Genomic DNA, 26,082 nt, shown 5'->3' with positions numbered 1-26,082 from the left:
GTATCTCCCGCTAGCGAGAGAAGAGTGACGGCTACCACAAGCAGTCAAAGACATCACTTTATATCCACATTCATCCTAACTACATATTTGTATGGCGACGTGAAGCATGATTCGACCGCAAGGTCTAGCAAGTCGGAAGTTGCGCAACTGGCGCAAAATCCAAACTGTTACCTGTTCATTCCATGCAAGGTCCAGTAGGCAGCCAGTCTGTCACAAAGTAGGTTTTTCAATATACACATCAGAAGAAGTTCTGCATCACCATGGTTCCCAGAACTCCTGAAGGTAGACGTTGACGGTGGATATTGTATCACAGACACAGTTCTTTTGACTGTTCAGAGATGTCACAAAACCCGCCCAAAGAATCATGCATGAGCATCGCCTATTAGACGGAGGGGGTTCGACAGCTAAATGTTGTATAATCTCCACCGTCAGGCCATCAGGGGCAGGGGCCTTCCTTCGTCTGAGAGTTCTGACTTTTGTGGCAATTTCCTCCTCTGAGACGGTAAGGGCATGGGTGTTGTTGCGGTACTCCTTCTGAATCCTTTGTCGCAGAGCACGCTGTTCATTGTGTCTGCCGTCGGGACAACCAGAGATACGCCGGCCGGGGTGGCCGTGCGGTTCTAGGCGCTACAGTCTGGAGCCGAGCAACCGCTACGGTCGCAGGTTCGAATCCTGCCTTGGGTATGGATGTGTGTGATGTCCTTAGGTTAGTTAGGTTTAATTAGTTCTAAGTTCTAGGCGACTGATGGCCTCAGAAGTTAAGTCGCATAGTGCTCAGAGCCATTTGAACCATTTGAACAACCAGAGATACGACCAAGGAGACACGTTCGACATCAGTGTTGGCCACTGGCGCAGCCGGAACATCCACCGGAACTGAGGACATGGCCATACTCACATCATGAGTCACCTTGTCCGCAGTCGGTTCGGGAATTATCGGAACACTACCAATCAACTGTTCACTTGATTCTGAGAGCTCCCAGGCGGCTGGCGGCGACTTAAACCGAATCTCGTATGTGACTGGAAATATGACAGAGATGAGCGAAGTATCACTCCTCCAGCTGGTAGCTGCAGTATCCGTTGCAGCAGAAATTAAGGTGTGATCTGGCCGACGTACATGATTTCGGCCGAACATCTGCTGATGGTCACATAAGGTGGAGCATGGCTGCACAGATCAATTGTGGTCTGACGCATCCCCTTAAGAACAAAGTATGTGCGGAAGTGGGCCCAGCGTTCTGTCTTATCATCATGAACAGCTTCTTCAAACATGCGAAATAGTTATAAAGGGTAAACCCACATTTTCGACGTTGAGCAAGTCGACGTTATCGTCAGCGCGTTTGAAACGTCCTCGCACGCTGCGTCATTGATCATTTTAACGTAAACGGTGCTACTGAGAATCAAGAGATGGATACCCAGAAGCTCCGATGGAGAGATCTTCGCCTCCTGAAGGAGGAAATGTTCCACATCGAAGGCTTTCGGTCATGCATATTCCGGGCGAAAGACGAAACGCAATATTGATTTCCTGAACTTATTTGCCAAGATGTCAGTGTGCAAAGCCTTTGCGCAGGCTAAAGCGCAGGGTTCACAGACTCCGCAGGCGGAAATAGACACTTCCGCTCCAGACTGTACCGACTAAGCTGCCAGTTCGCCGTCGGCGTCCGGGAGGCGTGCACGCGGTTCTTTGCGTCCTCGTCGTGGCGTGTGCCTCGCGGTCGTTTACTTCATAGGGGTATTAGCGCGTGTTACGATCGATAACACAATGGCCAATTCTTATCGCAAAACCACAATGAAGTTCACCTTTTCGGACGAATAAGAGCGACCAAAAGCACTCACCATCGAACGATTCCTACTTGACGAACTGAAGGTCCCCCATTAATGACATGATCAGAATACATCTATGCAGCGTTAGTAGCATGATTTACGTCTAACTGCTAAATGACGCAGCTTACGACAAGATCTCAGAACAGACGAAAGGTAGCCTCAGATTCCGCCATTCGGACGGCTACATCGGCCCAATAATTGTTGAACATACCGGCCTGGGATTATGCACGACTCGTATCTCCGAACTTCCGTTTGAAATGCCGGCAGAAGACGTGATGGCGGTACTGCACCTTCATGGAGTACCGATAGAGGTACTCAAAGTACCTCCGCCACACACTGTCAGGTGACTTGCGGAGTATGGAAGTAGATGTAGATGTAGGTGTAGATGGAATAGTACTCGGGTATTTAGCAGAAAATGGTCACACTTCACTACATACCCAATTTCCAACGGAGTGCGGGAAGACCACACTGAGCTAAAGAAACATGTCCTTTTTCTACCTCTTCATTGGCGGTTGCTTGACTATAGCCATATACAACGGACAGCCTAAGACATGTTGTGCATGTGGTAAAGAAGTACATGTGCGTAGTGAATGCCTCCAAAACAAAATTACGCAACTGCGAGCCGACTAAGCTTCTCCCCTTCCGTCTATGACATCATTTCCACACACCTGAGACCCGAGGCCCTCCAGCCGCCTGCACAGCAACTTCCGCACTATCTTTCACAGCCTGCAGAGACCGAAAGAGACGAGGCCGACCGCCAACAACAACAACCAGCCCCTTCCCTGGAGATCCCGGTGCCAGATGAAGATCTTGATAGGCGTGAAGCTGATATAGCAATCGAGGCCATGGTTGTGATTACTGCCACCTTCGTTCCTGAACGTCACGATTGTATCCCGTCGTCCGACACTGAACCACATCCGTGCAACCAAAGGTCACCAAAACGACGCAAGAAGAAAAGATGACATCGCCGGGAGAGACTGAGTCATGCTTCCAAGATGAAACCGTCACACGCCCAACAGATGATTCCTAGGAGGAGGTCAAGTGCAGTTGCCAGTACCTATCCCCATCGTGGGCAACATATTCTGCTGAGCGCCACCGGAACATAGCAATGCCCTAAAGACCCCAGCACGGTCGCCCTGATGACAACGGCTCTTCCTACATCAGCGCTGACGATAGTTGTTTCCGCTGTTTGATGAATCTCCAGCAGACGAAGAAATGCCGGTGAACAGGGAGACATACAATGGTTAAGCCCCTACCGCATTCGTTCTTCCCCATGTGAGCGGGCACGGCAACGTCCCGCCGCTGTAGGCGTATAGAATTGCCACCATCAGGTTAAATATGATCTGTTCCTATGTTAAACTTCAGTTGTTACGTGACATGTTATGAGCAGCAGACGTTGACATTGCCCTGTTTCAGGAGTTGTGTACGGATATTTGGCCCGATTTTTATGGCTTTACTGCACATGTAATCACCGCCATCAACGGAGATAGTGGAGCAGCGATTATCGTGCCTGAGCCATTGCGGTAGATGACGTCATTTATTTGCGGCCAGCATGGGACTTAACAGTTCAGGGAATCCGACTAGTGTAAGTCTGTGCTCCAACCAGCACAGGCCAACGTCGACAGCGCTCACATTTACATTCTGAAATAATCACGCAACTATTTCTGGGACGATATGAGTGCATAATTATTGGCGGAACTTTTAACTGTGTTCTTGAGAGGAATCACCAACATCAGGAATCACCAACATCCAAATTTTACCACCTGCCCGGAACTCCGTTATTCAGTACGTCCACTCAATCTCGTAGACGCCTGATGGCGATCGCCTGGGATATATATATATATATATATATATATATATATATATATATATATATATATATATATATATATATATATATATGTCACGAGCCACTAAGCCAGTCGATTAGATCGCGTTTACGTGACTTCCCCTCTCGCTTCAGACGACCTGAGCGCTGAAATATGGCTTTCGACCTTCTCAGACTATAGTATTTATGTGTGTGGAAACTTTATGTTGCCTACTTACAGGAAGAGGGATGCGGACAAATGGTCACGAACACATGGGAATCCTGCGCAAGACGCATCCCACAGTATTCGTCCATATTTCTGTGGTAGGTACAATATGAAAGTCCATTACTTCGCCACGCGCTGGTCCTGTATGGCAAGGAACGAATGCAATGGTACCGAGACACGACAGAATTTTAATACATGATCCTCCAGGAACGTCAGGTCGAGGTTCAACTCGTCAAGGTCACGATATTGGCTCTTATTCGGCGCCATTGTCCAAGTCCGATGCCAAGACAGCATCACCGGAGAAACGATCTCAGTGTTTCATGCAGTTGCAGATCTCAGACGCCATCGGCAAACGCTAATCCAGTGTTCAGATTTGAATGACGATCGACGGGTCGTATCACAGGCGGACATCGCAACAGCCTTCGTCACTTCTATCGTGAAGAAGACCCCAACACCGAGACACTTATAGACATACTTCAGACGGTCCATCGTTCCCTTGATGTCCAGGTGGCGGACTCCGTTTTAGCATACATGTCTACTGAAGACATCACTGATGCTCTCACCAAGGAGGCTCTCAACCGAACGCTAGAACCAGACGTCCTGCAGTTAGAATTTTATAGATGCCTCAAGGACTTAAAGTTACCACGATGAAGGGAAATATACTTCGAAATACTGTCCCCTACGACGACGCCACCACCGTCTTTTCTGGGAGGTCTAATTGGTTCAAATAGCTCTGAGCACTATGGGACTCACAATCTGAGGTCATCAGTCCCCTAGACTTAGAACTACTTAAACCTAACTAACTTAAGGACATGACACACATCCATGCCCGAGGCAGGATTCGAACGTGCGACCATAGCGGTCGCGCGGTTCCAGACTGAAGCGCCTAGAACCGCTCGGCGACAACGGCCGGCAAGGTCTAATTATTCCGATACTGAAACCCACTGGAGGCACGCGACGTAAGGGCTATCGGCCAATCACTTTATTTATTTCAGAATTAAAGATTTTCACATGCCTCTTCCCGACGCGTCTCAGAGGAGTCCCTCAGATCATGTTGCCTGCACAGACGTTCTTGGGTAGAGATACCAATATAAAATCAACGCTATGTGATTATAGAATCGTCATCGCCATCGCAACAGCCGGTGGACTGCAGGGAGCCTTGATTTCCGTCGATTTCGACCAGGCATTCGATTGTGTGAACCACACCTCCCCTGTGAAGGGAATGGAATGGATGGCTTTCCCACCTGCCTTCGACCTCTTAATCATGTGCCTACTTCGTGACGCTTCGTCGAGGGTGATGGTCAATGGACAGGCGATGACAACAATATCGATCGCACATTCAGTACGACGAAGTTGCCCCCTTTCAAAGACTATGTACGTCATCACACCAGAACCGCTTCTTTGCGGCCTGCAACGACGTTTATCAGGGATCCCCTAGTGAGGACACACATTTAAATGCCGCGCCTACGTACCAAGACGGAGTAGTACAGAGAACCATATGAACGTCGCCAAATCCTGCGCGGTGACCACTGGAAGGGAACTCCCTGATGAAAGTGTGGCTCCGTTCAGGAAGATGGAGTCTATCCTGTCCAGCAATCTTTTTGACTTGAGACATCAGTCGCACCATGGCGGCCAACTTCCGGCTTCATCTTCAGAACTTCAGGACTGGGCTTCAAAGTCAGTTATTGCGAGCAGTGGACATATTAAAAAAGGAAAAGCTTATTAACATTTATATGGCATCCCGCATAACAAATATCGCAAAATAATTTTCTATCTATAGAATGATGGCGCGTCGGATCCAAGTGGCCGTCGGTTATTTTGTCAGTACTCGTCACGTATTCAAGTTCAAGTATGACAACCTCACACTATCCAAGAGAAGAGCGGGTCTCGCACAGGTCAATGTCTGTGATTATGAGACAGTTCTTTGTGTCCTTACGAACATGAAGCTATAGATTCATGGCCTCAACAGTATCACTGGAGTTTTGTTTGATGAATTCGCACCTACTTAATGGCAACCGCATATCGCCCTGGTCCACATTGCACCAACTCTGTCACATATCAGACTCTTCCTTCTGGAATACAGTTATGTCCATGCAGAATTTTTCCGCACTATTGATCCCACTACGCGAGAAATTTATCACCTCTTAATGCGGACTCATCCCAGGAAAGCTGTCTAAGAACGTTACCTACAGAATAAGTGGCCGGCGATGTGGCGCGCAGTTCATCAACCGCACTTCACCACGGAAACGAGCTCCACCTGGTTCATCGTCGTAGCCGGTAAATACCCGACGCGATATGAACTCCATGCCTTCCCCCTGGCGGACAACCCTCTCAGCCTGAGGTATGCTGTGGACGACAAACACCGTCTCCTGTGCAGCCCGGCGGCAGACGTATACTTCCTTCTCCAGCAGATACTGGCCCTTAATCTACGGGTACCACCGCACATGATCGTCCCCAAAATGTTCCTGTCCCCGGAAGACACGTGTTTTCCACACCGTCCTTAATCTTTTCAGAAATGGACCCAAGAACTTTATCGATTTTTGGACGTTTTTGCTAACACGACACAGCTTAATGATATGAGACGTTAAATAACAGTCCACCTTTGCTAACTATCTAGGGTGTATCTTCTTCTACCCACCCCGCAGTCGGAGTGGGGTCGACAGTTGTATTTCCGTGACCATCAAATGCTCGGTTTTCACTTTCCGGAGGCATGCCTACAACTTGCGTCTTCAAAACGAGGTGTCACCGATTCATTTTCGCACAGTACGAGCATCCTTAAATTACTTTTTCCCTGCTTCCTGTGTTAAATAAAGGACTTTTCTGTTATTATTTTTACACTGTGTAACTAAAAAAGACCCATAGAAAATTGGTTTCTTAGTTACCTCTATTCTGTAATTCCTTCTCAACGGATAAAACTCAGTTTTAGAGTAAGTGCTGTTCCATGGAATAACTATGATTATTAAGTTCACATATATAAATTTGGTAAGTAAAAGCTATCCAAGCACGACTCACGACCTGTCCGCACAGCAAATGTCACGAGTTTGAGTTTCGGTCTGGCATACAGTTTTAATCTGCCAGGAAGTTTCATCGGGAAATACCCCAGAAATGGATGAGAAATGTGGAACATGTGACGTCATATCCAAAATACGGAAGGTGTTTTCGAGCTCGTGCGTTAAGGGACGACTGAGTGATGCAATACTTGCATTCAAGCAAACGGGGCAAATTTCTATCACCATTTGTAAATGTGAGATGTTGTGAATGTAGAAGTTATAAAATTATTGTTCTCGCGGTAACTAAGCTAAAGATGCTCTTATTTTGTGTTTCTTTCCTTTTCTTCCTTCTTTTTCTTATTTCAGGTATTATGCGGTAAATAAAATGTAGGTCATTTACCTGTAATGGCGCAATTTGGAAGCTTATACTCATTTACTTGGGACGCAGCACGATAGGTTTTTGTTGTAGTATGCATTGCAGTAAACCAGCGGGGACCGCGACGCCGGTAAGTACATAAATTAATTAATGCATCATTGTAAGCATAATTGTTTCACTCTGTGAAAAAAGGTAGAGTCCGGTAGACGAATGACTTGAATCCTGAGCTCCCTGCGCTTAAGTTGCTCACGTACGCGGAGGCACACCGACAGGAAGACATGACTTGGGTTGGGACGATTATGTGCGACACACTGCGACACTGAAATCAGAGCTCATATGACGAGGCCATGGTTTTCCAGTCACCTACGGTCGAACCGATACGGCCTCATGACCAGAAGAGGCGTTGCAGGCGATGTCGTACTGTTAGCAAAGGATTTATAGTAGTCCCTCGCTGATTTACGTCACTGCCTCACTGCTGTCAGTCTCATTCGGTCTCATTCGCTCTCACTCGCTTCATCAGCGCTAAAAATTTGCTTTTGGTGGGTGAAACGGAATGTCTATCGTCCATTTGTGGAGCAGGTTGCAACACCTGGCATAAACAGCCCACGCCACTTACCACAATTGGAGTGCGCGTTCGACATACCTGTGGCGTAATGGGTATACCGGTGGTCGCTGCTCAGTGTGGTATTTCATGTAAACAAGCGCGAGTAGAGAGCGGTATTCAAGTAAACACCAGTCTCCTCTCATGTTAGCTCGCACTGCTTTCATCATGCTTATTAGCGTAAATGTAACCGAATGAAACAAAGCCGATGTTACAACCCAAAAACCTCTATCTTAGGCATTGTACACCTAAGATAGAGAAGAGTAACAATATAAACAGGGAAAAGATAACATTGCAAAAGACAGGGCCACATTGTATGCTGCAGTACCCCCGTCTAGGAACATAATTACGAGTTTCGCCATCTCGCTGCTGATTTCGCCCACGCTGTGCTTGGAAAATACAGAACTCCAGAAACTGAGTCTTTCTGAGTACCTATATTCGGTGTTTTCCATTATCACGTCTCTACTGAGCAGAAACCGAGTTTCAGAGTTTGATGCTGACCTATTATCATCCCTACAGCTCAAAAAAAAAAAAAAAAAAAAAAATTATCTTTCATTTTCTTCTTTATCTCTTCCACCTCCTCTATCTACTTGGTATTATTTTCTGCTTCTTCTTCGACTAACTGTTACGGTGCCATTGCTATGATCATCATTAACAGGTGTAACGTTCCTGAAGAGCAGTTGTAAAGAGCCCTTGAAAATAATACCAACATTGGAACCGATATATCGAGCTGAAGAAGTAGAAGGGGAAGATAAGGTGGCATAACATTCTGCAAGATTTCACAGGTATTGACAAATGTTACTTAAGACCTGGCGGGTGTTTTGTTTATCGTCTCGAATATTTCGTGACTTTTTAGTTCTCATATACTGCTTCCAGATTTCAAATCCAATTCTTGGAATTTTATGTAACGAAATGGAAACGGATTTGCTGCTTTCCTTCACGTGGAGAAGTTATTGAAAGCCTGTTTTCTTTTTTTAGGAGAGGAGTCAAATTTGTGATCATCTGTTAGGGTGTTTGTTTGCTGTATAGAACTTTCATCTGTTAATTTATACGGCGACTGGTTAGTCATATTCACATATTCACTTGGCCATTTAATAGTAGTTTCTTTTCCGTCCTTGTTTTGTATATGTAATAATTTTCGTGTAAAGTTAACAGCTTTCTTTCATTATTTATTCTATTTATATGTTTTTCTCTGTTGTAGTTGGCTTGTGGTTCAAATGACTCTGAGCACTATGGGACTTAACATCTATGGTCATCAGTCCCCTAGAACTTAGAACTACTTAAACCTAACTAACCTAAGGACAGCACACAACACCCAGCCATCACGAGGCAGAGAAAATCCCTGACCCCGCCGGGAATCGAACCCGGGAACCCGGGCGTGGGAAGCGAGAACGCTACCGCACGACCACGAGATGCTGGCTTGTGGTTCATTTGCCTTAAATGTTCTGCAAAACTTCAGTGGATTCTTCCATATATTCAGGCTCTGGCATGTTCTTAATAACGGGCGTCGTGTGTTCTGCCGGTTTGTTCGGCGACCTTCAGATTACGAACCCGAGCGCTTACCGCTGCGCCACGACGCTGTAGAAAATCATTAATCGTAGAGAGTATTTCACCGCAACGGTTTCTTTTAAGTGTCGGTTTTCTCGACAACGGCTGAGAAGTGCATCTTGGTGCTTTGCCACATTACACCTCTGGCCATGAGCTTTTATTATGCGCAGTATGAATCGAATCTGAATTTAACAATTGGCGCCCTCCCCTTGTAAGACACATCCGTGCCTAACGTACCACATCCCGAGCTTGGTGATTGGGCATCAGAGATGGAGATAGAAATAATGATGTCAGACTCCAGCGACCAACTGGTGTCGGCGACCTGCGAGCCGCGGGACGGACATCTTGACTCGGCCGATCAGCAATATATTTGTTGCGGATGACAGGGACAGTCAGACGAGAGGAGTAGCGCTTAGTGGCTTAAACGACTGTAGGATTCGTCATCGCACTGTCCAGTGAGCCAGGTGTATCGGAAAGGTACAGTCATATTGAAAGGCATTGGTTCATCAAAACCCAGCAGTTAAAGGACATGATTTGGATGGTGGACACTGACGTACGATTTAAGAGGTACGGCCTACTCTGCTCCTTGATGTTTATGGTTACACATCTTACGTCAACCAAACGACCGACGGTAGTGGTGGTAAGGCCTAACAAAGAGGACAAGTTACTCTACAGACAGAAATCAAATAGGCCGAAATCTCTAAGGTTAAAGATCAGCAGACGCGAGTGGCCGCGCAACAAAACGTGTTGCCTAAGGACGTTCGGCAGGCACATGAGCGGGTCGTGCAACTGAGAACACAATCTCGTCCAGTAGAGCGCCATCGATAGCATCACAGAAGTGAAGAAAATGTTTTGCTACTCACCGAACCGCTATATGAGGACATGGGCGAATGCAGCAAGAAATTTCTCCTGCCACGGCTAAACGCGTAATAGAACGCTCTCCGTCGGTAACACGCAGCATGTTAGAAACCGAGCCGGAAAACAATTGTACACGTCTGCGGAGTTCAGAAACGCTATTACGTGAATGTGACAACACGAGGGGACACCACAACAGTGTACGAGGATCGTTTGGGCACGGATACATTGAATCACGCGCTGCAGACGAGAGGGAAGATTCGTACGGTGGATACGTCGAACCTTTCGACCACAAAGTTTTCTTGACCATCCAGAATTTTCAAGTCTACAAGAGGCAAACAACGCATTACATTCGAAGACCTTGATGGCACAGTACGATCACGTGCATTCAGAATCATGGCCACTGAAGAATAAGCTCCACTTTATCTGTGGTTTCCTAGAAGGGTCGATTGCAGAACATACGCCCGGAGTTGCGGAGAGTTGTCGCTCCTACCAAGAATATAAGAACGCATTCCTTAGCCCATACTGGTCGCAAGACACACAGAAGAGGATGAAACAGGAGATAATGTTAGAAAAGGGCTTAGAAGTGTCAGGATTCCGCAGTCGTGTCAAATTCCTTGACTCCCTGGTCAAGATGATTCGATTCGTGGATCAACCGTACAATCTCAAGGGAATTATAAGATACTCCTACATTAAATTACTTTTACGTTACCAGCAACTGATCATCGGCAGATGCAGCGATTCAATCGAAGCTTTCAAGAGTGCACTATGCGAACTCGAGTACGTGAATGAAATTCACAACTCGCGGGTAAGAAGTAGAAATAATGACCGCAACATACCAGATTCACCAGAGAGAAATGACGATGGACGAAATGGGGGAAAACATCGATCGAATCGAAACCAAAATTCAGTTTTTCATGGGAATAACCAGCTATCATGGGAAAATAGAAGAAGACGAGGAAATTATAATCATAACAACAACAAAAACTACCGAAGAAACAGAAACTAGAGAGAGCAACAGAACTCGAACCAGGGCCAACAGGGTTCTAAGGACCGACAGCATAGCAATAGAAGGACATACAATGTCAAAAGAATGAGCAACGTAGTGAATATGTGGAATTGAGGCCACCTAGCCCATCGCTGGGGTCACACAGAGAAAATTCAAACAGGAATTGACACACAGTCGTTGCGGTCTCAGCTCAAAACAATACTACAGAATCTATCGGAACGAGCGATATCAACCTCTTAGGGTACAAAGATACAAGAGAACTGCCACGGGTAAAGAAGGTGCAGTTTGTAAATACGCTCCATGTATGAACTATTTAACTTAATTTAATGTTGATAGTGCGTTCCTTAGCGTAATTTTCCAGTGCTATTTCGGTGTTATTTTGTTTGTTTGTCACTCCCATTAGTTTTCAGCATTAGTCCTTGTTGAACGTGGTCAAATGAGTTGCTTATTTGGGACGTTTTTACGTTAACATTCACTGGCAGGTGGCAGATTGAATTAAAATTCCGTTGCAAGTTATATCTTATCAACCATTGGCACTTTTTGTGGCATACCAAACCAGACACGTTGCAATACTCAGTACTCCAAACAACTGAGTACTGCTATTATTTCTTTGGAACTCACAATTGTTGTCCGATTTCCGCTCCCAGAAGAGCGAGGAGATCTGTTGTAATCTGACCGCAATGGAGCATCATCTCTGTCGTAGCATTCTCGTAGAAGAGCCTTCACAAGTATCACCATGGCCAATGAAATTGTTTCTGTTTACATTACGTGGTTTCTTGTATACTGCCCAATGGATGGATGTACGTCACTTTATGTTTTTCTTGTTGTCAAGATGGAAAATCGTGCCGCAGAGCGTGTGCGTCTCGATTTGCGGATGTGCTTCGTATGGTGTTAGAGGTGCACGCTTTGGGCACATGTCGTGCAGAGTAGCCTGTCTCATGATGGAATTTTGCCAGCGCCGTGTGAGAGAAATATTGTGTCTAGGGAATTAGCACGGACTAGTGCAAGTCACGGTAGAGTGGCGAACGCCAGACCCGGAAATAGGAAGCACAAACGAAATGATGGACCATGGATGAGACATATTAGGAAAAAAATATGTATGTATGTAATGCAGTATGCTTATGTTTCACTTCAGCGGCAGCGATCCTGACAGATGAGACAGGAGGCATCCTTGTACTATGCAAAATTGCGTGTACACAATAATAAAATGCCACTACGAAGATTTCAGGCAAATCACTAGCACCTGAGAGAGTATCCGCACTTCCTCACCCCTTCAGCGTCAGCAAACAACACCGCCGACCATCGAAAAATGAAAGAGGAGTTTACAAGGAACAAAATGCATGAAATTTCACTTCGGTAGTATTAGCAAAGGCGTAAGGTAGTACAAAAAGTTAGCATTTAGTATTGGGATAAGTCTGCACGTTTGGTGGATGTATAGGGGTAGCGCCAGTGTAAAATTAGGGTGCATGACAGGAGCAGATCTAACCAAAAAACTAACAAAAACATGTGCACACACAAAGACACCTCACACCACATAACGTATGTCCATACAACATTAACAGGGACCTGCAGTTACTACATTTGTTTTTGGATTTGCGTCCTTAGTAATAAAAATATATAAATAAATAAATTAAGTAAGTTAAAAAACGTTTCTACTCATTATTTTCTTTTCTGTAAATTGATTATATCAATGTAATGACATTTGTGAGAGAATATGGCACTTGGTCACACCTGAGGATTGTGCAGTCTCTTGAACCAACATGGCAGACCGGACATCACGGCCCGCTCCACCCAGCGACGGCCGAAAGAAGTGGCAGCCATAATGAGAACCTCTATGGGTTCAGTTGTGGGAGACCTCCCGGAGCGACAGAGCTGGCCGCTGCCAGGTGACGCGCATAAGTCACGCAGCCCCAGTGGAGGCGGCAAGTCTCAAGCGCGTGCAGACAGCGGGAAGCCACCACACCTTGGCAGCAACCCCCTATCGGCCAGCGACCCGCCAGGCCGCTAATCGAGGGACAAGCGAGTCACGTGACACCACAGTCGACGCTTGCTCAGAGCCTAACTGACTCATTGGGGTGCCAAGAGTATCACGAATGCCGGACATTTGCCACGCCGGACATTTGCCACACTTGCCCCTTCGCCGGGTAGCGGTCCCTCAGGTAAGGGACGCCCTTCCTCGCATTACTTCTGTCTGCTTTCAAACCACCGTCTCCACATCCTACTCGATACAATCCGTACGTAAGAGACCTTCTTCTTCGACATCTTGGCCAAATACAGAGCTTCTTTTCCGAAATCGAAATATTTATAACTTTTGGGAAACGAAAGCAATACCGACGATTACGTCAGTATGTAATTAGCTCTGTCAAGTATAAATATAGATCCCTCTGTCTGTACGATAGCTTCCTTTCACGCTTACTGATTGCGATAGAAACAGTTCATCGCCATGGGAACAAAAAGAAAGGAACGATGTAAAGAGAATGCTAATGTACGCTAATCATTTCTTTTTGACCACTGCATTCGTGCCTACTTTAATTACTACAACTGCATGCTCAAAAGACAATAAGGAAAGAATAAATGGTTCAAATGGCTCTGAGCACTATGGGACTTAACTTCTAAGGTCATCAGTCCCCTAGGACGTAGAACTACTTAAACCTAAGTAACCTAGAGACATCACACACATCCATGCCAGAGACAGGATTCGAACCTGCGACCGTAGCGGTCGCGCGGTTCCAGACTGTAGCGCCTAGAACCGATCGGCCACTCCGGCCGGCAAAGAAGAAATAGGTATATGAATGTGTGAAAAGAAGAACGATATACTCGATATTAATTTACTCTCTAAAATGCGATACCCCTTGCGGTGAAACATTAGTTAATGAAGTGTAGCGTCACAATGTTCAAAACATGACTGAAAATACGTTCACTAAATGGAGATACGAACATCTATGGTTGACATGTTATCGAAAGTCAACTTACAATTTTAATGTTAGGAAATGAAGTAATACAGAATGCTGTGCTTGTAACGTACGTTGTTGTTCTACATTGTTTAGTTCTGGTATTTACAGGATCACAGAGAAAGCATCCTATGTTTTGGAGGGAAAAGCCGCAATTGTAATGATCTGCGCTACAACAGAAACAAGAAGCACAACTTATGGAAAAATAATGTAATGTGTGTTCCAGCTCACAAGCCACATTGAATCAAATAGTTCCTGTGACTTAGTATGGGCACAGGTTATATTCGACAATCGGAATAAATTAATAACTGGCTCCTTTTACCGACCCCCGGTCTCAGATGAAACAATTGCTGAACAGTTCAAAGAAAACTTGAGTCTTATCACAAATAGGTACCCTATTCATACAGTTATAGTTGACACTGACTTCAATCTACCTTCCGTGTGTTGACAAAAATACATTTCCAGACCCTAACTTCTTTTGTACAAAACAACTTCCACAATTGTTCTAAATGGTGTATTTTAAATTATTTTGAACAATTAGTTCACGAGGCCATTCAAATTGTAAATGGTTACGAAAACACACTTGACCTCTTAGCCACAAATAATCCTGAGCATCACGACGGATATAGGGATTAGTGAACACACAGTCTTAGCGAGGCTCAATTCCGTAGCAAAGAAATTCACCAAAATTAAACGCGAAATATATCGGTTGACGTCTTTCTAAGAGACAGTCTCCAATCCTTCCGAACTATGTAAGTGAAGACGATATGTGACTTAAGTTCAAAGAAATACTATCAACAACAATCGAGAGATTCATACTAAATAAATTAATAAGAGACGGAACTGATACCCCATGGTACACAAAACACGACAGAAAGCTGCTGCAGGAGCACCCAAAAAGGCAAGTATAATTTAGACGAACACAAAATCTCCAAGATAGGCTAAGGTTTACTGAGGCTCGAAATTTGGTGCGGATTTCAATGCGAGATGCATTTAATAGTTTCCACAACGAAACTCTCTAGAAATGTGGCGGAAAATCCAAAGTGATTCTGGTTCTATGTTAAGTAAACCAGTGGAAAGGCTCACTAAGCGATAAGGAAGAGGAGGAGGAGGAGGAGGAGGAGGAGGAGGAAGAGGAGACAAGGGACCCAACCCTTCGGAGCAGGTAAAATCGAGGCAAATGTCCGGCGTGGCAAATGTCCGCACACCGAGTATCATGTGCCGCTGACAGAAGGCGAGCTAATTCGGTGTCCCGCACTGGCAGGCGCGCGTTCCGATGCAAAGGCGAATGGGAAGAAGAGGGCTGTCCCACGTCCAACTAACGCTGAATGGATTTCTATGGTAGGGGGCAGGTTGCACATCAAATGCAACGCTGTCACGCCAGTCCCTGATGGCTGATTGTGGCCTGACCAGGATGGCACCAAGTGTCCCGCTCCCATCCGTAAGCTGCCTGTGGGGGAGTGATCTTTCCCAGATGATCGTCTTGCCTGCCATACAGCAATAAGAATCAGTTTCACATCTGGATTCACCGTGAATAATTATTATAATTATTGTAATGGTCTCGATATTTTGAGCCCATCCAGGCAGGCCACGATAGGGAGATAAGTTTCCATTTGCCAATGCTGAAGATGTGGTGTCAGCGGTGATGCTGCGGTGCTACCCAGGCGACCAAAGAGCTTCTTAGATCAATAGATGGGTCAAGTTTTACCTTTACTACGCCTGTTGGGCTATTCATTCTCTCTGTCCGTGGCCTCGACCTACAAAGGACCGATCTTAAGAGTCTAAAATTTTCACTTCTGCCTTCACCTGTATGGGTCCTATACATACCTCTCCAATAAATCCCTCCAGGGTAGCCGAGAGTGCAAACACGCTGCTTCCTGGACTTAGGTAGGCGCGCCGTTCCCGGATCGAATCCACCCGGCTGATCAACGACGAGGGCCGATGTGCCAGCCACCCTTGATGTGGTTTTTAGGCGGTTTTCCGCATCCCGCTATTTGAATACCGGGCTGATGGCCATGTTCCTCCACAGTTACACGTCTCGCAGACATCTTAACACTTTAGCACTATTTCATGGATTGCACTCGACGCAGACAGTTGGGGTACACTAATTCAGTCCTGGGCGGAGGGGGGGGGGGGGGGGAGGGTGGTATGGGGTGGCGGCAGGAACGGCATCCGGCCACTCCTTCAACATTAACATGCCAAATCCGATTAACGATGACTGACCCTGCGTCACTGCGGGACAAGGCTCAAGAGATAGATATCCCTTTCCAACAAACCATTTTGAGTTAATTATACCTTCTTATTACTCCACAGATTATCCTGTGGACCATTATTCTACACTACTGGCCATTAAAATTGCTACACCAAGAGGAAATGCAGATGATAAACGGGTATTCATTGGACGAATATATTATACTAGAACTGACATGTGATTACATTTTCACGCAGTTTGGGTGCATAGATATTGCGAAAACAGTACCACCTCTGGCCGTAATAACGGCCTGTACACGCCTGGGCATTGAGTCAAACAGAGTTTCGATGGCGTGTACAGGTACAGCTGCCCATGCAGCTTCAACACGATATCACAGTTCATCAAAAGTAGTGACTGGTGTATTGTAACGAGCCAGTTGCTCGGCCACCATTGACCAGACGTTTTCAATTGGTGAGAGATCTGGAGAATGTGCTGGCCGGGGCAGCATCGAATATTTTCTGTACAGGACCTGCAACATGCGGCCGTGCATTATCCTGCTGAAATGTTGGATTTCGCAGGGATCGAATGAAGGGTAGAGCCACTGGTCGTAACACATGTTTTCAAAGTGCCGTCAATGCGAACAAGAGGTGTCCGGGACGTGTAACCAATGGCACCCCATACCATAACGCCGGCTGATACGCCAGTATGGCGATGACGAATACACGCTTCCAATGTGCGTTCACCGCGACGTCGCCGAACACGGATGCAACCATCATGATGCTGTAAACAGAACCTGGATTCATCCGAAAAAATCACGTTTTGCCATTCGTGCACCCAGGTTCATCGTTGAGTACACCATCGCAGGCGCTCCTGTCTGTGATGCAGCGTCAAGGGTAATCACAGCCATGGCCTCCGAGCTGATAGTCCATGATGCTGCAAACGTCGTCAAATTGTTTGTGCAGATGGTTGTTGTCTTGCAAAGATCCCTATCAGTTTACTCAGTGATCGAGACGTGACTGCACGATCCGTTACAGCCATGCGGATAAGATGCCTGTCATCTCGTCTGCTAGTGATACGAGGCGGTTGGGATCCAGCACGGCGTTCCGTATTACCCTTCTGAACCCACCGATTCCATATTCTGCTAACAGTCATTGGTTCTCGACCAACGCGAGCAGCTATGTCACGATACTATAAACCGCAATCCCGATAGGCTACAATCCGACCTTTATCAAAGTCGGAAACGTGATGGTACTCATTTCTTACACGAGGCATCACAACAGCGTTTCACTGGGTTACGACGGTCAACTGCTGTTTGTGTATGAGAAATCGCTTGGAAACTTTCCTCATGTCAGCCCGTTGTAGGTGTCGCCACCAGCGCCAGCCTTGTGTGAATGCTTTGAAAAGCTAATCATTTGCGTATCACAGCATCTTCTTTCTGTCGGTTAAATTTCGCGTCTGTAGCACGTCATCTTCGTCGTGTAGCAATTTTAATGGACAGCAGTGGAGGAGGAGGAGATTAGTGTTTAACGTCCCGTCGACAACGAGGTCATTAGAGACGGAGCACAAGCTCGGATTAGGTAAGGATGGGGAAGGAAATCGGCCGTGCCCTTTCGAAGGAACCATCCCGGCATTTGCCTGAAGTGATCTAGGGCAATCACGGAAAACATAAATCAGGATGACCGTACGCGGGATTGAACCGTCGTCCTCCCGGGCCAGCAGTGTACATTGACGAGTGTGTATATAGCAGTTAGAGCAGAGTGGAGCCTTTTAGGCACAGATTGTGTCAATGTGCGTTTCTTGCATTAGTTAAATATTAATATCTGTATTCCGTGTATTGCTCACATTCTAGTCGAAAACGAATAGTTTTAGGCGTGTAACAGCACTCTTTTCTCGGTTACAACGCGCGCTATGTAAAAGCCTATTTAACATGGCGAAACAATTTTTTGTGATGTAATTGGGTAGAGGAATTCTGGACTCGTCTGCTTCTTCCCAGTTAACCGACAGACTGTACTACCACAACATCTTCGGAACCGTTGCTGCAGCGAAAGACTCTGATAAGTTTTGGGGGTGGTGGAATCTTCAGCGAAGCAGAGGAACAGCCAGGGTCGTCTGTGAATCTCAGAAAGATCAACATGACCAAGGTGGAGGGACCGTGTAATCTCGGCGCTGCGCGTGATGGTGAGCAGGTGGATTCGGTGTGCCCAGAGCAGACTGGGTAATAAACTGTGGGAGGCGGGGGGGGGGGGGGAGGCGCGGAGGCGCGTCGCCTTGCCGGCTCGTCTGTCAGCGGCCGGGCTGCCCTGGGTGGCAGATATGAGGCTCGCGGGATTAAGGCGGCAGCGGGGGCTTACCGCATAATGAAGCCCGCTATTGGCAGAGCGGCACGGCTCAGCGGCCGGGCGCGCGGGGGCGCCGGCGAATCGATGGACGCCACAGTGTTCCACGTGTTCTACACGTGCAATTACAGCACTCCGGAGCGCCGTATGACCCGCCGAGGCGCGGATGCCGCAAGAGAGGGTGGAGACCTCGCACACTAGCCGAGGGACGGAATTGCTGGCGGCAATGTGTCCATCTTAGCAACATGACCCGGTAATAGTAATGTCTTAATTACCACCGAGCTACAACTCTGATTATCATCATTCGTATGGTACAAAATTGCAGTACATTTATAATGTGTAAGTACCCGGAAGCCGGCCAGTGTGGCCGAGCGGTTCTAGGCACTTCAGTCTGGAACCGCGCGACCGCTATGGTCGCAGGTTCGAATCCTGCCTCGGGCTTGGATGTGTGTGAGGTCCTTAGGTTAGTTAGGTTTAAGTAGTTCTAAGTTCTAGGGGACTGATGACCTCAGATGTTAAGTCACATAGCGCTCAGAGCCATTTGAACCAAGGACCTGGAAGAGCAGCTGAACGGAATGGACAGTGTCTTGAAAGGATGAACACCACCAAAAGGAAAACGAGGATAATGGAATGCAGTCGAATTAAATCGGGTGATGCTGAGGGTATTAAATTAGGAAATGAGACGCATAAAAAAGTAAAGGACTTTTGCTATTTGGGGATGGTCGAAGTAGAGAGGATATAAAATGTAGATTGGCAATGGCAAGGAAAGCGTTTCTGAAGAAGAGAAATTTGTTAACATCGAGTATAGATTAAAATGTCAGGAAGTCTTTTCTGAAAGTATTTGTATGAAGTGTAGCCATGTATCCAAGTGAAACGTGGACGATAAATAGTTTAGACAAAAAGAGAATAGAAGCTTTCGAAATGTGGTGCTTCAGAAGAATGTTGAAGATTAGGTGGGTAGATCACATAACTAATGAGGAGGTATTGAATAGAATTGGAGAGAAGAGAAATTTGTGGCACAACTTGACTAGGAGAAGAGATTGGTTGGTGGGGCATATTCTGAGGCATCAAGGGATCACCAATTTAGTACTGGAGGGCAGCTTGGAGGGTAAAAATCGTAGAGGGAGACCAAGAGATGAATACATTAAGCAGATTCAGAAGGATGTAGGCTGCAGTAGGTACTGGGAGATGAAGAAGCTTGCACAGGATAGAGTAGCATGGAGAGCTGCCTCAAACCGGTCTCTGGACTGTAGACCACAACAACAACAATGAAATTCATTGTATAAAACAACAATAAATCCACTAGATGCTAATATCAAGGTTTCTAACACATTCCACCGCTGTGGCATGGGCATTCATAGAGTCATTCATGTGCCCATGTAGCATCGTAGGACGCACTTCTGTCTTATACATGTCTGGTAGATCGTTTTAGTGCATCACAGTCACAACCCGGAGACTCCACAATACCACATTTATAGAGTGAGTCAGAGCACCAACCACATCCAGCCAGTATGCTATTTTATTTGACCCAGAGTATCACAGTTTATTTCCCGAATCATTCACATTCTTGGTGATTTCATGTGCGTTGGTAGTTCTTGTTCCTGAAATTTCTTTATTTCGTGTTATTTGTAGCTAGCTGTTCAATGCACAGTTGTGGCGGGTGTCTTGAACGAAGCCTATTTCTCCGTAAGACGGGTATATCGTGATCAACGTTAGTTCCTTATTCTCCTGTACATTGTGGTAATCTCTAAGCAGGGTCTCAGTTCTGCGAATCTGTGGTGGGTAGACATTGCTTAGAAGGAGAAACTAGTGGACAGAAGTTGGTCTGATTGTACAAGTAATCACGCTGATCGTGTTCAGCTGCGCATCGATGACCATGGAACGACAACTATTGCACCAAGTTGGAGCACTGTACTCTCCAGCTGAAAAAGACCAGCGCAAGAACCGATGTACGCAAAGTCTCCACTGAAGCCCTCCAGAATGTGCCACACAGCCTCTTTTTTTTTGCTGGGGTTTAAGGGCGCTCAACTACTGAGGTCATTAGCGCCCAGTCATTGTTGTTAGAACATATGGAATCTAGTAAAACTCAAGGGGAGGGGGGGACACCAGAAAGACCTGACAAAGATGTAGATAAAATAAGTAAAAAGGTTAGATGTCTTTGGACAAGCCAGTCAAAGTTATAAAACGCAGAACACGAGCTGCTGCTCGAGCGTCATCAGCTAAAATATCCGGTAAAGTAGATGGCAGGGACAGGACAACACGAGATTGACTAAAGCGGGGACACGACAATAAAACATGGCCCACTGTTAATGCCTGACCACAAGGGCACTGCGGGGCTGGGTCACCGGAGAGCAGGTAGCGGTGGCTAAACCGGCAATGCCCAATTCGCAACCTGGTCAGAAGGACCTCCTCTCGCCGAGATGGTCGGGAGGAGGTTGTCCAAGCAGTTGGGAGCGGTTTTACTGGCCGGAGCTTGTTTCCTTGGAGGGATGACCAAGCATCCCACCACAACGACACAAGCCTCTTACAAACATCCCCACAAACGTCAGATGACGGGACACAATGGGAGGCTGGCCGAGGCAGGAGGACTGCAGCCTTGGCTGCAGCATCCGCAGCCTCATTCCCAGGCACTCCTACATGTCCAGGAACCCACAGAAAGCTGACAGGAGAACCATTATCAGCGAAAGAATGGAGGGACTGCTGTATCCGTTGAACCAAGGGATGGACCGGATAGGGAGCTCCAAGGCTCTGAAGAGCACTGAGTGAGTCAGAGTACATACGATGAATGGCGGTGGCGGCGGGCATACTGAACGGCCTGATGGAGAGCAAAAAGCTCGGCCGTAAAGCTGGAACATTGGTCGAGGAGCCGGTATTTAAAGGTGGCGGCCCCGACGACAAAGGCACAGCCGACACCATCGTCAGTTTTGGAGCCATCGGTGTAAATAAAGGTGTGACCGGCAAGTCGAGCACGAAGTTCGACAAACTGTGAGCAATACACTGCAGTCGGAGTACCCTCCTTCGGGAGTGAGCTGAGGTCGAGATAAATATGAACCGGAGCCTGGAGCCAAGGTGGTGTCGGGCTCTCACCCTCTCAGAAGGTGGTAGGGAGGGCAAAATCCAATTGTCGAAGCAGGCGACTGAAGCGGACTCCGGGGGGCAGCAGGGCAGACACATACAACCCGTACTGACGGTCGAGAGAATCGGCGAAGAAGGACTGGTAAGAGGGGTGGTCAGGCATAGACAACAGCCGGCAGGCATACCGACACAGCAGGACCTCGCGACGGTAGGTCAATGGTAATTCGGCAGCTTCAGCATAAACACTCTCGACAGGACTAGTGTAGAAGACACCGGTCGCAAGACGTAACCCCCGATGATGGATGGAATTGAGACGGCGTAAGAGGGATGGCCGAGCAGACGAGTAGACGAAGCTCCCATAATCCAGCTTCGATCGGGCTATGGACCGGTACAAGCGAAGCAGGACAGTGCGATCCGCTCCCCAAGATGAACCACTAAGAACTCTGAGGACATTAAGGGAGCGTGTACAACGGGCCGCCAAATAAGAGACATGCGGAGACCAACACAGTTTCCTGTCCAACGTGAGCCCTAGAAACTTAGTTGTTTCCACGAATGGGAGAACAACGGGACCGAGATGTAAGGATGGCGGAAGGAACGCTTTATATCGCCAAAAGTTGATACAAACCGTCTTCTCTTCAGAGAACCGGAAGCCATTTGCCACGCTCCATGAGTATAGGCTGTCTAGACGACGCTGAAGGCAGCGCTCCAGCAGGCATGTTCTCTGGGCACTGCAGTAGATCGCGAAGTCATCGACAAAGAGAGAGCCTGAGACATTAGGTGGAATGCAATCCATAATTGGATTGATCGCGATGGCAAAAAGGGCTACGCTCAAGACGGAGCCCTGAGGCACTCCGTTCTCCTGGAGGAAGACGTCGGACAATACGGAACCCACACGTACCCTAAACTTTCGATCCGTTTAAAAGGAATCAATAAAAAGGGGCAGGCGACCGCGTAGGCCCCACCTGTGCATAGTGCGGAGGATACCTCTTCTCCAACAGGTATCATAAGCCTTCTCCAAATCGAAGAACACGGCTACCGTTTGGCGCCTTCGCAAAAAGTTGTTCATGATGAATGTCGACAAGGTCACAAGGTGGTCAACAGCGGAGCGGCGGCGACGAAAGCCGCATTGGACATTGGTAAGTAGCCGTCGAGATTCAAGAATCCAAACTAACCGAGCATGAACCATGCGCTCCATCAACTTACAGACACAGCTTGTAAGAGAAATGGGGCGGTAACTAGAAGGAAGGTGTCTATCCTTCCCGGGTTTGGGTATAGGAACAACGACGGCGTCACGCCAATGCATGGGGACTTGACCTTCGGTCCAGACGCGATTGTAGGTACGAAGAAGGAAGCTTTTGCCTGCCAGAGAAAGGTGTGGCAGCATCTGAACGTGAATGGCATCTGGCTCCGGAGCGGAGGACCGGGACAGTGCAAGTGCACGTTCGTGTTCCCGCATAGTAAAGGGGGCATTACAATTTTCCAGATTCAGCGAGTGGAAGGAAGGTCGCCGAGGCTCTTCTGCCTCTTTCCTGGGAAGGAAGGCAGGGTGGTAATGGGCGGAGCTTGAAACCTCCGCGAAAAACCGGCCGAAGGCGTTGGAGACAGCCACAGGATTAACGAGGACCTCATCACCTGAGGTCAGTCCAGGTACCGAGGAGTGGGCCTTAATGCCCGACAGCCGGCGCAGGCCACCCCAGCCGACAGAAGAGGGAGTAAAACTGTTAAAGGAGCTGGTGAAAGAGGCCCAACAAGCCTTTTTGCTGTCTTTGATGACTCTACGGCATTGCGCTCGGAGTCGTTTGTATCCAATACAATTCGCCAACGTAGGATGGCGGCGAAAGGTGCGTAAAGCACGTCGTCGAGCACGGATAGCGACTCTACAAGCCTCGTTCCACCAGGGGACAGAAACGCGACGTGAAGAAGAGGTAGTATGAGGAATGGAACGTTCGGCAGCTTTGATGATAACAGCCGTGAGGTATTCGACCTGACTGTCACAACTGAGAAAATCGTGGTCCAGAAAGGTCGCCAGGGAGGAGTAAAGACCCCAGTCAGCTTTCGGTATGTTCCAGCTCGAAGGACGTGGGGATGGGGTGTGGTGCAGGAGACGAACGACACAGGGGAAGTGGTTGCTCGAATAGATGTCAGAAAAGACATACCACTCGAACCAACGGGCAAGAGAGGTAGAAGAGATCGAGAGGTCCAAGTGGGAGTAGGTATGAGTAGAGTCCGAGAGGAAAGTCGGGGCGCCAGTATTGAGGCAGACAAAATTGAGATGGTTGAAGACATCCGCCAAGAGTGAGCCTCTTTGACAGGATGCAGGAGAGCCCCAAAGGGGATGATGGGCATTGAAGTCGCCAAACAATAAAAACGGCGGGAGAAGCTGAACAATCAGGTGCATCATGTCAGCCCGACTAACAGTGGATGATGATGGAGTGTAGATGGTACAAACTGAAAAAGTAAAAGCAGAAAAAGTAATACGGACAGCTATTGCTTGGAGTGGGGTGGTCAATGGGATGGGATGGTAATAGACATCATCCCGAACGAGCAACATGACCCCACCATGAGCTGGGATACCGTCCACAGGGGTGAGGTCATACCGCACTGAGGTATAGTGGGTAAAGGCAATACGGTCAGTCGGGCACAACTTGGTTTCCTGGAGACCATGGACGAGCGGACAGTGCAGGCGGAGGAGCAGTTTTAATTCCTCCCGATTAGATCGAATACCTCTTATGCTCCAATGTAACAAGGCCATCGCTAGTCAAAAAAGAGGGGGAACGAGGCGGGGGAAGAGCTGGTCACCTCGACGGCCACAGAGGGCCAGGTTTCGAGGGAACAACGCTACAACCGGCGGGAGGCGGATCCTGTTCCATCGAGTCGTCGCCAGCTGCGGCCGCTGTCCCTGGTGGTGTAGGAGGGGCAGCATCATTTGCCGACGAGAGGCCAGCTGAGCGCCTGGCAGCAGAGCGTCCCGGCGAAACTGAGGACAGCCGGGAGCAGCGACTCACGGATGGAGCGTCAGACGAAACGCCCCGGGGTGGAGAGGGGGATAGAGACTTCTTCTTGGGGGCCTTCTTGGAAGTCCGAGGAGGCACAGGGGTGGTGGGCTGGACCCGAAGAAGGTCCTCACGTGAGTGGTCCGTTTTGGAACGCCGGACCTCGGAAGCTGGGGTCCGGAACGTTTCACCGATCGATGCCTGAGAAGAGGATCGCTTCTCAGGCGGATGGGGGGGGAGGAGGAGGAGGAAGGGTGGCCCCTGGGGCAGAGGGGGCGGGGGCCACGGGGGAGGAGGATTTGGAAGGGAGGGATTTGAGAGGCGGGGGCAGAGACCCCGGATGGGGGGAGGAGGCGGAGGGGGGACAGGATAGGGGTGAGGATCCCGCGGAAGGAGGGGACACAACTGAGGCAAACGAAGTGGTCAACGGCACGGGATGGAGGCGGTCATACTTCTTCCTGGCCTCAGAATAAGAGAGACAATCCAAAGTTCTGAGTTCTTGTATCTTCTTCTCCTTCTGATATGCGGGGCAGTCTGAGGATCTAGGCGAGTGGATGCCAGGACAATTAACGCACCGAGGTGGTGGGGTGCATGTATGTTCCTCACGAAGAGGACGTCCACAATCGGCACAAAGGGGCTCAGCCTCACACTGTGACGACATGTGCCCAAAGCGCAAACACCGAAAACAGCGCACAGGAGGCGGGACGTAAGGTCGCACGTCGCACCTGTAGCACATCACCTTTACCTTCTCTGGGACAACGTCCCCCTCAAAGGCGAGGATAAAGGCCCCGGTGTCGATGCGACGGTCTTTGGGGCCGCGCTGGACTCGCCGGACGAAATGCACGCCTCGGCGCTCCAGGTTAGCCCTGAGCTCCTCTTCAGATTGCAGCAGGAGGTCCCGATGAAAAATAACCCCCTGCATCCTATTTAGTGCCAGATGCGGGACAATGGAACTGGGATATCCCCTAGGCAGTCGCACGCCTGGAGCGCCGCCGACTGTGTGGCGGAGGTGGTCTTTATAAGAACAGACCCCGAACGCATCTTACTGAGAGCCTCGATTTCCCCGAAGATGTCCTCAATGTGCTGAACAAAGAACATGGGCTTGGAGGTGGCGAACGTCCCCCCATCGGTTCGAGAAAAGACCAAATAGTGGGGGCAGTACTTCACCCCAAGCCGGCGGGCCTGTCCCTCCTCCCAGGGAGTGGCCAAGTGGGAAAGGGCAGGAGAACCAGAACCAGAGACAGTACCTTTCCTTTTGAAAGACTCGGCCGCAGAGTGACCTGATACGTGTTGACGTTTCATCTGC

The sequence above is a fragment of the Schistocerca nitens genome, chromosome 9 (genome assembly GCF_023898315.1).
Source record: "Schistocerca nitens isolate TAMUIC-IGC-003100 chromosome 9, iqSchNite1.1, whole genome shotgun sequence".
NCBI classification, from domain to species: domain Eukaryota; kingdom Metazoa; phylum Arthropoda; class Insecta; order Orthoptera; family Acrididae; genus Schistocerca; species Schistocerca nitens.
The sequence above is the reverse complement of the archived record's forward strand: the minus strand, read 5'-3'. Positions refer to the sequence as shown.